Source organism: Rhipicephalus microplus, chromosome 10 (genome assembly GCF_043290135.1).
Source record: "Rhipicephalus microplus isolate Deutch F79 chromosome 10, USDA_Rmic, whole genome shotgun sequence".
Taxonomy (NCBI): domain Eukaryota; kingdom Metazoa; phylum Arthropoda; class Arachnida; order Ixodida; family Ixodidae; genus Rhipicephalus; species Rhipicephalus microplus.
In genome coordinates, this window is record NC_134709.1 from 51,137,504 (window position 1) to 51,149,857 (window position 12,354).

Genomic DNA, 12,354 nt, shown 5'->3' on the forward strand with positions numbered 1-12,354 from the left:
CGGTCTTTAGTTGAACGAGCGATTCGCACTTGTTCCGATGAAGGAAGCCTGCAGGAGGAGCTCCGGACCATTGAAGATTACCTGATCAGGAATGGATACCCCAAGATTTTTATTTGGAAAACAACTAAATCGGTCATGCATAAACTGCAGTCAACTAGTCAAGCCATGCATAACACATCGTCTACGCAAAAGCGTGCATCGATTCCCTATATTCGAAATGTAAGCGAAGCCCTAGCCCGTCTATTCAGAAAACGTGGTGTACAGATCGCGCATGTTCCAGCAAGCAAGCTTAAAGCTGAGTTGCTAAATCTGAAGAATCCTCTCCCTCGGCAACACTTTCCTGGTGTGATCTACAAGATACCATGCGCCGATTGCAAATCAGTGTACATTGGCACGAGTGGAAATTACTGCAGACGTCTGATGCAACACAAGAATGACGTCGCCAAGGGCCACACAGTGACAAATGCACTCGCAGAGCATGCCGAGAAGACGGGCCACAAGATAAGCTGGGACAACGCACGCATCTTGGCCACGGAGAAGAATTTTACAACCAGACTGAACCTCGAATTACTAATCATTCAGACGACAAATAACACAATCAATAGATCATCTGGCACACTAAACCACGTGTACTTCCGGACTCTGCGTCATGCGCTCAACGTTACATAAGAACCTGTTGCTCAGCCGTCATTCCATTGTGAACAAGGAACCCGTACGGGTCCCAAAACGTCATTTTATTGTTTGACATTGGTCAGTGACCTATTTTATTCAACAGTTAAACCATTGTAGCCACACTGTAATTGCTTCTCTAGCAAACCAAAAAAAATCTACCGTGTATGCGCCACAGGAGTTGGGAAGCCTTACTAATGCGTAAAAAAGCATTCAAGTCTCTTCGCACGAGGAAACTAGGCTGGTCGTGTAAAAAAAGCCATCATCAACGTGGGCTCAGTAACTTGGCCGGCACGCTTTCCGTCTTATGTTGGCCTCTTATAGAGTGTGCCAATTTGTCCGGCTTGGCATGCGATAAATCGTTCAGGCCAGATAACTAGAAGAAAGATGAAGAAAGGAGACAACCAATGCTTTCGGAGCGTGGGTCACTCATCCCGACTTTCATCCAGGCTGAATGGGGTGTCACAACCTAACCTTCAAGATTAAATGCCGGCCATCCAGTGCATCCGCGATGGGGCCTACCGGCTAGAGCCGCCGCTCTTTCCATGGGAGTAAATGAATGGCGAGAGGCAACCACAGCGTTTGCAATGGACTCCAATAAAGTTGTACTCTCTTTCACGTGGCATGTTCCAGCACAAAAGAACTACAGATCTGCGGAAATCTTACTTAGCAACCGTAACGATTATTGTGTATTTTTTTCATCATGGCGTTACTGCTAAGATCGAGTCGAGTTGAAAGACAACTTCAACAAAGTTACAGCCAAGTTAAACCTCGCTACAAAAAAAAATCTAGCTAAATGCAACCATGTTGCAGAAGTTCTGTCTAAATACAGTAATAAATAAGTATGAGGACGATCCACGTCCTTGTGTATCAAGTTTGTCACGTATTCACGCAAGCTTTGAGTCTTTTAGGCACTGTCAATTCAGACTGGGTCTCTTTGCCGTGAAAAGACTGAGAATTCCAACGGGCGCCGCTTCTTATGAGGTCCCCCCAAGCACTGTGGCTTGAGTGCAGAGTAAGTAAGAAATGTGGTCTACACAACTGTGTCCTAGGGTGCCTCAGTACTGGGCGCACGAAGGACCAGCATTATTTCAGGAAACCCCCATTTGTTACTGAAACTAAGGTCTCTAACTACCAGGTAAATCGACATCTCGTTTTCGACACTGGCATCGAAGACCGCTTTTGTTTACCAAAAACACAAACTTACTTTCGTTTCGACACAGTTGTGTGGTTTTTGAACAATTCTGGTCTTCTTACTTTCATACAAACAATGATAATAATGTAATATAAACCTAACTTGTAGGGCTGTCCAATTATAATGAGGTACTAAGGACAAGCAGTTTTTGTAAGGAACTATCAGGGAATGTTTCCACTGCTACACAGACATCATGAAAATATTAATAAGGCATATATTAGAGGCACTAGCAATGCTCACTAACGCGCCGCCTCAACGACCACATCAAGTTAATCTCAGAGGTCGCACCTGAAAATACGCACAATATGTATGGTCACAATGCGAAAAAATAGCACACTTGATTTGTGACCCGAGTGCCGAAATAGTGGCACTGATAGTGATCAAATCAGTTCTGCGATTCATCTCCTATGAGAATTAGCTTATATAAAAGTCACTTGCATAACGTGAAACGCATTCACGGCGTGGACAACGTGTCTTGAAACTGATAGGGCAACTTCCATAGAAGCTCATGTATTCAGCAGTTGGCGGCTCGCGGCCACTGTCGCCATCTGCCTATGTAGGGAACAGCAACAGCTAGCAAAAAATATATATACGACATCATAACCAGCAGCAGTGGTGACGTTACGAATTTGCCCTAGTTGATTGGAAGTCTGAGGTTTTTTTTAATTTACGTGCCGTTATAAATGTGCCATTTTAGGTGACTTGTGGCTCAATAACTGCGGGCGCTAGAGAGAAAAAAATCAACAAGTAAGATTTCAAAAGCAAAGTTGTGTTAATAAGCAAATGGTATTCCTCTAGTATAGACCGAAAACAATGCAGATGAAAATGTAATAACTGTTCACAAGCTTGTTAGTATAATAATTTAAAAACCCACGTTGCCCAATCATAGAAAATCACTGCAGCAATTCAGTAGCCATCAGAGCATCGCTTTGGAAACAATAGAGTACAGCGTCTCGTAGATCAGCATGTCGCATTTATTCACCATCACCAAAGGCGAAGGCATACCGGCCGTGTGCCAGCAAAGGCAGTCTGCAATCACAGGAAGTGGCTATCTACACGCTCTGGGAGCTAAATCAGCTCTACAATATCATCCCAGTGAACAGCACATAGGCAAATAAATGAACTATGGAAGGTCCGCCCGAAACCACCATGCAAAAGTGAGCTATGCTTCGATGACCTGGCAATGCGCCGGACTAAATGCAAGCCCCGATAGCATATTGCCTGCATACGCCCGTACCCCCTTCCCCATTTATGGTATTTAACCAAAACTGAGGCAATTAACCATTTAGCCAGGTGTCAGGTAACCCGTATAATAAATTCATAGTTTTGACATATATAAAATTGCGACTAATTAATAAGAAGTTTTATCGAGTTGTTTAGTTTTGGTTATTTTCACTCCTCACCTAGTCTCAATTTAATCGTCGGCGGGCGTTGACGCCTTTGGCAATAAGTTTCCGATCCTTTTCGTTCAAGTTTCACGACCCATGCAACTTGACCATGGCGCGGAGCCTTGGACATCGATTTTGTGTCAACCTCCGTCCAGACACCGAGAAAATGTTCCGGATAAACGACCTTGGCTGTAGTCTTAAGTATCTTAAGTAGTCTTAAGTATTCGCCTAAAACTGTAGGCAAAATGGCTTTAACCTGTCACCGCAGTCAAGAAAGTTTTTGCATAACGTTGTTCATCGACAGTGAAAAGGCAGAACGGCCAACGCTGTGTAGAGGCACTTTCACGTAACCACATCGATGAACCCCTCCATCAGTTGTGTCATTTATTCTTTGAACTGTCACTTTTCCATCCACTTATCGTCAAACTGTATGAACGAGCGAAAACACGTCTGGTATTTATGTCACATGCTGGAGCACGCGAATACTGTGACTCCGTCCACGTGTTGTACAACGCCGGAAATATGCTAACCACCACTTACCTTCGACCCCTTCTCGTCTTCTACCACAGTGCGGAGAAAGTACGGCAACGTGGGTCATGGTCCCTCCTCGGACACGCCAAGTCTTTCAGCATGGTCTCGAGCGGAACAAGTTCGGGGCCCACCTCTTCAAGGAGAGAGCACACAGCTTCAACTATACCTCTATTTTAGGTGTTCCAACGTGTCCTAACGGCAAATGCAAGGGCGTCGGCCACCGCTGCCGCACCGTGTGGTTCTAGCTATCGCGAATGTTCGGGTTGCATCCTTCTCACCCTCAAACTACATGATGTTGATAAGGCTCAGCGCTGGACTCGAACGCTGACCATGACGGCCACATTTTGGGTGGAGACGAAAGCGCTCTGGGCTCGTGTGCTCATATTTAGGAACACGTAAAGAACCACAGGTGGTCGAAATTTTCGTTGTCTTGCACTACGACGTATGTCCGAATCACATACTGGTTTTAAGACGTTAATTTCCCATTAATATTATTTTTCAAGGTCCAGCACAGCTTTCGATGCGTTTGACAACCGCGAAGCTATGATCATAGGCACTCGTCAGCGGTGCCTTTTCGTCTTTCATGTAAATAATCAATGTTCATAGTTTGCGCGTCGGGCTCGTTATGCAGACTTGTTTGTGTTGCTAGGCATGAAGTGTTGTTTGAATTTGTAGTAATGTGTAAGCCTTATTAAGGACATTCAAGCAGTATCGGATTATGTGGGATAAAACCCCCATCCCAACACCCGCTATGACAAACCGATTGCTATGACAAACCGGCTTGACACCGCTATGACAAACCAGCTTGCACAGACAAATGAGCCGACATGGAAATCTCTACCTGGTGAAGCTTCCATAGCACATAACCTAAATGATGTCCAGCGCAAGTTTCAGAATCGCATCCACTGGAAGGCTAGCAACCCGCTTACTAAGATAGAAAATGATCAAGATTCAACACCAGAGAAGAATCTTCATTGGGAGATATCAAATCACTTTCTGACCAAAACACGAGTATTGTTGTTGCACTCATGACCAAATCAGACGAATCACGTGGCCGAACACGCCAGTCAAACCTTGCACTCTTATTTGGAAGAACGTGTGCGTCGACCAGGTACCGAATCTAGAATATATGTACTTCAGTTGCGCAGCGAATAGTTTGCAATGAAACTTAACCAACTTATTTCAAAGCCGCTGATCGGTTAGACAAATACAAAGGAAAACTAAATCCAGCCAATTATTCCACGCTGAGGTTATTTTAGAAAAAGCTATCAGCTTTATAGAAATATTGCAACAGAATCAGAAACTATGGGGACAGCATGACTGAACACTCCGGTCAAACTTCACACTCTAACCCCTTCAGTCCCAAATTAAGATGGACAGTCAGAAACGCGTGAAATTCACGTTGCGTGATTTTGAGGGACTTATTATAGCAATCCAAGAAATAAAACTGCAGAAATGTGTGGTTTTGTAAGTTTCAGTAACGATGTTCATTAATGTGTAACTAATTGCCTAGTTATTCTGCCATGAGTCCGCTTCAGTACTTGCATAAAAGAGATCAACTATCAGGCCGAAAATGCGTGATTTCATGCAAGGACCGCGTGCCGGCACTTGACTCATCACGTCTGCGCGAAGCTCTTCGAGCCGATGTACGCAACGAATACGTCATAAGTTGTCTATGAAGGTCGCGTTCTTGTGAGTGCACCCCGAAAGGCGTCTTCAGCTAAGGACGCCATGCCGAAGAAGTTAAAAGTCTGCCTTGCTCCCCAAGCAAAAAAGGAAAGTGCCTGCGGATGGTTCGCGCCCACCAACCATCAAACGCGCTGTGTCCAACCGGAAAACACAACCATTTTTCAGAAACTCATGCTAACGGAGGCCTAGCAGGCATGCCACGTGGTCTGCGAGATGCAATGCCAATCATCGGTATCACCCACAAGTTTCATCGAGGCAGTTTTTGAGAACGAAAGTGGGGTAGTCTTTCCCAACAACAGCCTGACCTTAACACAAGGTTGGCGTTGTTAAGTTGACAACGATCATGTTTTCTGAAGTTTTCATTACTAGTAAGGCAGTTGACCCAGCCAGATGATTTCGCAACTATTTAGAGTTCATTCTGCTACGCTACAACTGAACGAAATTTTAGCTCGGTAAAACAAACGTATACAACTGTTAAATACATCCAACTCCCTTGCAAATTCAATAGCAGCAAAGATATTTTGAAATGCTCGATCGTCAGGCAAAAGAGCGCAATTCGTTTGTGTGCAGGTGGGCCGTATCTACAACGCTACAATAAAATGAATATTTGTGTCCCTGTAACAAAATGTGTCATTTTGTGTTTTTCTTTAGTTCATCTTTGCTGTGAGTTGGTGATCTTTTTATAATCATACTTGTATGTGCGTGCAACTTCCTTCCCAGAAAGAAATACGCTTGTTAATGATAATGTATGGAGTTTTATGAGCAGGATTCACGATATGATGAGTTGGGTAGGAAGGCTCCAGTGATTACGCGAATGTGGTGTTCCTTAACGTCTGCAGTGCATGCGCCTCCAGCATGCAGCCTCAACCAAAATGCGACCGCTGCAACAGAAATCTACCGTACGTTTTGCTGCTGGGTCATTCCACGCGAAACGTCCCAGCCATCTTGGCGATAATCTCTAATGTGTTCACAAAAGAATTTGTTCTGATTTACTGCATTAAAAACAGTGAACTGCTAGAATATTTCGGAGAGAAAAAATATCGGCCACGTGGCTGCCTTCTGAACTTACTGTAGTAACTTTCCCGCTTTGGTGCGACACTGTTATGCCACCTTTGGTTGGGTGTTGCATTCACAAAGGTGTACTCTTTTCGCATCGGTATGGCAGACACCTCCACATGCGACTCTTGTGGAGCTGAAGAGACCATCGAACACGTCCTGTGCAGCTGCGCTTGCTACGACAGGCAGCGATGCCAGCTCCGGATGGTTTTCAGCCAACTGGACTCCAGACCATTCTCTGTGCAGAAGATTCTGGGACCTTGGGCGTGTGGTGCTATTTCACAGAAAGCGACTAAAGCTCTACAACATTACCTGAAGACAACAAACCTGAGCGACCGCCTGTAGACTGCGTGAGCTCCCTCAAGTGTGCTCGTGATTGTGTGCCCCTTTCTTTCCTCTCTCCTATCTTTTTCCCCCCTTCATCCCTTCCTCAGTGCAGGGTAGCAAACCGGACATGCGTCTGGTTAACTTCTCTACCTTTCCTTGCATCTTTATCTCTCTCCTGAAATGTCGTTTGTTTGTGCAAAAATTTATTTTGAAAGTGCCGCTCCTCCTATCTACACCAAATTTAGTCAATGTGTTAAATAAAAAAGTTCGTGTAACGTGTTTGAAGCCCAGTAATATTAGAACAATTTTACTGGCGCATACACCTCCAAGTATTTAGCCAAAATGTGTTAAGTTTGTATTTTTACTATTGAAATACTGCACTTTGTATGAATATCTGAGTAATGAATGCTTATTTTAAAAAAGTATATTTTGAGGGGAAAATAGTTATAAGCCTTGCACACTGCTGAAATTACCGAGGAAAATTCACAAATCTCGCAAAATCGTCATTTTTGTCCATATTGAGACGCAATTTGCACTTTGTAGTGGTACTATTAAAAACCGCCTTCATACGTAAATCGAAAGCAGTTAAGCAGTTCTTTTTATTAGGGAACTTTCATCATTATATTTTTTGTTGCAAGCAAGAAAAGAATTTTTTTAAGTTTTCAATTGGTGGCTATCTTCCCATTTGTTCATACGACAGCTGCTCCCTAGAAATTCTCCTTTGCTGTCAATGATGAAAATATTTTCTTCCTTAAAGCTTCCTTAAAACACTTCCTTAAAAACTTCCTTAAAAATTTTCTTTCTTAAAATAATTTATGATAAGATTTGCCATGTGGGAGGAACTGTTTATTTGCTTTCGATTTAAGTATAAAAGTGATTTTTAATTTGGATGAGCATATGGTGCGAATTCCTTTTCAATATGGACACAACTGACAATTTTGTTAAATTTGTGAATTTTATTGTAAATTTCAGCAGTGTGAAAGGCTTATAATAACTTTTCCGCAAAGTATACCTTTTTTAAATAAGTATATCATTACTCAGATTTTCATAAAAAGTGCAGTAATGCAATGGTAAAAATACAAACTTTACATATTTGGGCTAAATTCTTGGAGACGTATGTGCCAGAAAATTACGCTAATATTACTGAGCTTCAAACAGCTTACACAAGATTCTTTACTTAACATGTAGACCAAATTTGATATCGAAAGAAGGAGCGGCACTTTTAAAATAATTTCTTCCACAAACAACACCTGAACGACAATTCGGGAAGTTCAGAAGTCAGCCACGTGAGCAAAAATTTTTTTTTCTGTCATAAGTATCTACCGTTTCACTGTTTTCAATCCGGTAAATTATCACAATTTTGTTTTTCAAACACATTTGTGATCGTCGCCAAAGTGTTTGGGACGTTTGGCATGAAATGACCCTGCTGTAATACTACGGCCAATAGGTTATTTTTGTTTCTGCAAAGAATACTTCAAGAAACAACACTATATTTTCTTAAAATCGAACGTGACTTGAGGGATGTATATATAAATGCACCATTTCACGTGTCCAGATGCGGAAGCATCCGCTTACTGCGGACTATCAGGATGGTGCATTGAACATTCTCCCCTTGATATCTGCGGCTGTATCGTCAAAATTTCCCATTTGTTCACCGCATTTGATAAGACAAATGCTTGGGCTAAGTGGCAACTGGAAACCATTTTTGCACGCGCTCTTTCTGTCCTTGTCTCTTCTTCTGGAGTTGCGTCGTAACTACACGTAGTATTGCGCTGTGCAAATATGTTGATTAACCGCATTTGTACTTATTTATTTTTGCGCTTGTTATAGATTGGAAACAGTGTTTTTTGTTTGTTTGTTTGTTTTTATCTATTTCGATGAGCACCTACGGCGCCGAAACGACCATCAATGATAGCTCGCCTCGCTCACGGTTACTGTGGTGCCATCTCGGGCCTTCTTCACAAAACAAGGACAGCAGTTCTTCATTTGCGGGAGCGCCGTTTACACTTAAATACTTCTAACACCATGGGAAATACACATGCACGGTTCTTGATACGTTTCTTATTGATTTTTTTTTTCATTTTCTCATACGTCACTCTTCTTGACATCAAGCTCAGGCAATTTTAAAAATTTAGAACACTTCTGTAGTAATCGTCCACTTGGACACAGCAAGAAATTTTCAACGGGAGTGTTCCTGCACGACTGATCCCATAGTCGCTCGAGGAAATATCGGTACAGTGGCTACTTCCTCGCTACCTTTTTCGCTACCTTCCACAGCTGTGGCGGTACATTCTGCCCAGCCTTTCGAAGCAACTAAATCAGCTCTTTGGCACGCGCAGTTTCGTCCGGAGCTAGGAACGTGCACGTAACACCCTTTCCATCGGGCCGAGCCGCATACTTCAAGCGGCGCAAGTATTCATCCTCGCTGCTCGGGTAGTCGTAGTTCACGACGAAATGCACTTTGAAAGCTGTTAAAGCAGCAACCGCCACGTCGGTTGCCACCAGTACGGACGCATTGCTGAACCGCAGGTCGTTCAACGCGGACTCGCTTTCTTGTTCACTTTTCATACCGTGGATGCCGACCGCGAACCAACCTTGAAGACGTAGACTGGACACGATGTGTTCCACCGTTTGCTTCCTTTCGACAAAGACGATGCCCTTGTCACCGCCCTCAGTAAGGACGTCATTCAAAAGTGCCACCAATTTTCTCTCCTTCTCCTCCATCTCGCAAACGCAAACAATGTGCTCAACCCGCCGGGTGTGATCCTCGTGGGTCGCCGCTCCGATGCTTACCATGACGCAGTCAATTGTCAACTCCTCTACGAGTTGGTGCGCATCCATCGTGCGCGATGAAAGCCACGCCAGCGTCTGGGGCTTATGACGGGTGTTATTCGCAATGACGCGAAGCTGCTTCCCGAAGCCCATCGTCACCATGTGGTCAGCTCCGTCCAGCACCAAGTAACTACAGCGCCGCAGGTTTATCTTACGCTCTTTCATCAAAGACACCAGCCGGCTGGGCGTGGCGAAGCAAATTTCGGCACCTTCCTCTAGCTGGTTGAGCTGCGGTTCTCAGGGTGCTCCAGACAGGAGGTACATCGTCCGAATTCCCGTCTTCACTTTGAGCTCGTCGGCAACATTCCGAGCTTGTAAGCCTTCTTCCCGAGTCGCCGTAAGCACCAGCACTAAAGGTCCATAAGCGCGCAACTCGGCCGGCTGGTGGAGTATGTGTATAATGGCCGGGATGAGGTAGGCGATGTGCTTGCCTTCTGATCTGTCGTAGATGAAGGCGGCAAGGTCTTTACCTCCAAGCGCTACGGGCCAGCATTGCGCTTGAATCGCGCTGAGGCCTCGACCATTGTTGCACGCCTCGACGACATCCGATATGTGCCCAGGAAACCCAGCTTCGTCGATGTGCAGGATGGGCTTCGGAACGTGGCGCCCCGTGACAACGATATCGTTGGCCCTCCGATATGCTTCCACTTCTTCCGCCGGTCGCTGTGCCGTCGTGATGTGTTTGTGGTAGATGTACTTCACGATTGGATGCACCGTAGATTGTTTCTAGCGCTACAGGCCCGGCCAGTGGGTACCTCTCCGAAGTATCGTTTACTCTAGTACAAAACGTGACCTTCATCTCCCTGCGGTATTACCGGTCTCATGCCCTCTTTTCCGTGGAAGACGGACAGCCAAAACATGTGTTTGGCATTTTGCCCTGGAACTCCCTCGATTATTTCTTCCATTAACGCGTCGATATGCCACACTCCAAAGCCGTAGATACGAAATGATTGGTGTTGAAAAGCGGTGTTGCGCTGGTGCCGAACAGCATTCGAGAGGGCCTCTATTGTGGCTCCGCTTAGCAAGTTCACTTGTGGAAACACATCGATCAGCCCATTCGGTCCAGTGGTAGAAATTTGCAGCTCAAGTGGCGCCACCCGTTCACATAGAGATTGGAAGGATGGGGACGGCCCAGGTGTATGGCTCACACCCACTCTTAGGAACTGGCACAGAAACAAGCTACTTGTAGATAAAATTCAAATCGTACGAATATTAGAGTATAGAATGGTTAGAATTCATTATTGATTCTAATTTAGAAACTCGAGACTCATTTTTTTTCAAGTTTTTCTACAGTCGGGCAGGTGACAAACACCCCATGAGGGGGATGTCAAAGATAAATAATGATAAGTAGCAAAATCTACTGTAACTGGATTAAAAACACTTTCTGAATGTTTTCAATCCACAAATTGGAGTGGTTGCAAGGCAAAAAGTAGTGCTCGATAGTTTAGTCCTTCTCCCAGAACGACGAAAGAGGAGAAGGAGCCAGTTATTTAATTTCCGATTGCGACAGCGTAATTTTGTAAGAATAACTCACTCTTCGCGTGTTGTACAGAAATTCGTACGCAATGATAACAAGGGGTGTCGATATTCGTTTAGACGAGTGTTTAATGTTTTACCAGAGTCTCGAATTATGGCACGCTTTCTAAGTCTCTCACGAATCATGAGTGCTGAAGTGGAAATAATTTGGTGTTATGCCACAAATAGCGGCCTTCACCAGAGTGTACACCACTTCATCAGTTTTTGTCCATTTGTGTCCTTGATGCTCATATTATTTTAATGAAAATTAAGTAGGAACTAGAAAATGAAAAAAAAACGTACGTGATAATTCGGGATCTCTATGACCACACTTGACGTTGATGGGCTGACATTTTCTAATGCTGTAATCGCCGCTTGAAATTCCACCGAAAATACCGATAAGTAATGGGGAGTTTTGGCTAGAATGACCAGTATATGGTCAAGGAAAAAGTACTAAAGCCAGAATTTTCTTCGAATTTAGAGTCATCTATGCAGTTTGTTACATTTACCCCTCTAATAATTTGAGTAAAATCAAATAAAATTTAATAATTAACAGATATCAAGTTCGAAACTGTCTCGTTAGACGATTTGCGAATCGATCTACAACGTCTTCATTGAAAATTTTCATCAATGTTTGTTCTTTCAAAATTTACTTAATTAAACAGATCTAATTAAAAATATTTTAGAACACAAAAAATTGTCTGAATACCTCCAGGCAACGATCACCAAAATGCACTTGATCGGATCGTAATTGTGTGGGTCAACATATTTTTTAACTCTGGCTAAAAATAGCTGGGGCACCTTGCATAGTATTCGAAATGAACGAACAGGATTTAAAATACACAACTTACTTGAAAATCTTCACGAAACGTTTCACGGCCCTTTTAAAAAAATAGGAGAAGTGACTGCTCGCTGAGGAATTCCTCGTGACTAGGAATCTATATTTGAGGATTGACCTTTTAGGGAACGAAACCTTCTTGCAAGTAAAAACTAGCTAAACTACCCCACCATATATTTAAGGATGCTATGAAATTTTAATTCATAGAGTACGATTTTGTACGTTCTACGCTATTCTGAGCTTTTGAGATATCCAATGTTACCAGAACTTCTATTAGTAATGACCCTCAATACATGGTTCCAACCAGCAAGGGA

At 43.6% G+C, this 12,354-nt stretch overlaps 1 pseudogene; it reads right to left on the reverse strand.

The window, feature by feature from the left end:
- Window positions 1-9,168: 9,168 nt before the first annotated feature.
- On the reverse strand, window positions 9,169-9,780 carry LOC142774240 (putative ATP-dependent RNA helicase DDX5 pseudogene; annotated as a pseudogene).
- Between the last annotated feature and the right edge of the window lie 2,574 nt (window positions 9,781-12,354).